General features: G+C 44.5%; 1 protein-coding gene across 1 annotated transcript in view; it reads left to right on the forward strand.

Annotated features, from left to right (window-relative positions):
• Positions 1–630: 630 nt before the first annotated feature.
• LOC101847368 (cationic amino acid transporter 4) overlaps positions 631–1,811 on the forward strand; it is a gene marked incomplete in the record, with an annotated part of 40,776 nt that continues 39,595 nt past the window's right edge. The window contains 1 exon segment of the mRNA XM_035972247.1: positions 631–1,385.

Raw genomic sequence — 1,811 nt, forward strand, 5'->3', positions numbered from 1 at the left:
CTGCCAAAGATTAGTTATTTCCTTAGCTTTACAGTCCATGGCAACTGGACATTTACATATTTCGGGCAATTAATCGACTTTTTTCCAGAAAAATCCACACAGAAATGAGTTCTTTAATGTGCATGAAAGGTGTTGAGTCCAAAAACAAAAAACTGATAAAAATTCACAAACCTGCGGAAAAATGCAAGTTTCTTCACTTTGATTATTTTGACGAGAGCCTGATTCCACCACGCTGCCTCACATATCATTATAGGAAAACCTCTTGTATTCGGTTGTTACGGTACATCATCTATTTAACCCTATCCGTACGTCGTGTTTTACTATCGTATCCATACGACGTGGGGAACTCTGTGCCACCACTTTACCTTATCCGTACGTGGTGTTTTACAATCGTATCCATACGACGTGAGGAACTCTGTGCCACCACTTAACCCTATCCGTACGTGGTGTTTTACTATCGTGTCCATACGACGTGGGGAACTATGTGCCACTACTTCCCAAAGAGGAAATTTACTCGTGAATCCGATCCGTACGTTTTGCATGGCAGTCTGTCAAAATAGTTTTTTGAGAAATACTGAAAGTTTCAAAGAGATCTTCGTACTAGAAGTATTCTAAAATGTGAAGAATACATCCCCGGGTGTACAAAATGACCCCAGGGCGTACAGATAGGGTTAAGATAAGATGATGCTTTATTGTCCAAGTAGGACATAATTTGTGTTGCAAGTGCCGGGCGCAAAACTCTTTCTACAAAAACGAAAGTACAGGAAACAATAAATAGAGCGGACACAATAATTAGTGTGTGCTGTAACCCTGCCCACCCGGAAGTGATCTCCCGCCGCTACCCCAGTGTCCAGTTGTTGTGGAAACACTTTACCGTTGCGTGCGCTGCCGCGACTGCCAGGGAAATCAATAAACGAGCGGGCGGGGGGAAAAAACCCGGAAGAGAGAAAGATTTGAGGAGGAATCGATCGACCGGGTCTTTGGGGAGATCTTCGGAGAGCTAGAGAGGCTGCGGCAGTAGTAGAGCGCGTTCCATATGGTGGACTACTGCAGATTGTTGCTCGTGAATATACCGCTGAAATCTGTGGGAAAATGCTGATACGTTTGATTAGACACGATTGGGTGAACGTGCGGGTAGGATTTCACATCTGTGACAATTTGCGCGGCGGCGATTTGGGTGCACCAGCGTAACCAGCTGTGAGATTTTGCTAGCCCTGAGTGCGCGCGCGTGCGTGTGCGTTCGTGTATGTGTGCGTGTGTATACAGCAACCGAATTCGTCACGGGGCGAGCAGTACAGAATACTGGGCCGAAGTGTGTTCTTTGAGTGAGTGAAGGGATTTACCACACACAGCATTCTGAGGACTGGGATTCTGAACGTTGAAAGGTGAGAGAATAGATGATGGGATATTATTATCATTATTACGACACTGAATAACATACTATTGTCTCTTGTATATATGTGTGCGAGTCGGTGTTAAGCTTTACGGTCATATTCCGAAAAGAACTATTGTGCCGGAGCGGTACTTCCCTCGTTCTGTGACGGGACATGGACCAGGAAAGGAAAGGTTCCAGAGAGAAAAGTAACATCTTTTAGTTTTAGTAGAGGTTTTAAGGCACTCGCAACTGCATAAGGTCATAGAGCGCCAGAAGATTAGAGGTGTTACAAGAGAGTAACAAACATAAAAAAGAAAAAGTGCAGATTTAATAAGGACGATAGATGTTTGATAGGAAAAAAGAAGCAAACCACACCAGAGCACTCGCCAACCACCCACAAGTAACATCTGGAACCGAATTCCGACTAGAACGTTTG

The sequence above is a fragment of the Aplysia californica genome, unplaced genomic scaffold (assembly GCF_000002075.1).
Source record: "Aplysia californica isolate F4 #8 unplaced genomic scaffold, AplCal3.0 scaffold00624, whole genome shotgun sequence".
NCBI lineage: Eukaryota > Metazoa > Mollusca > Gastropoda > Aplysiida > Aplysiidae > Aplysia > Aplysia californica.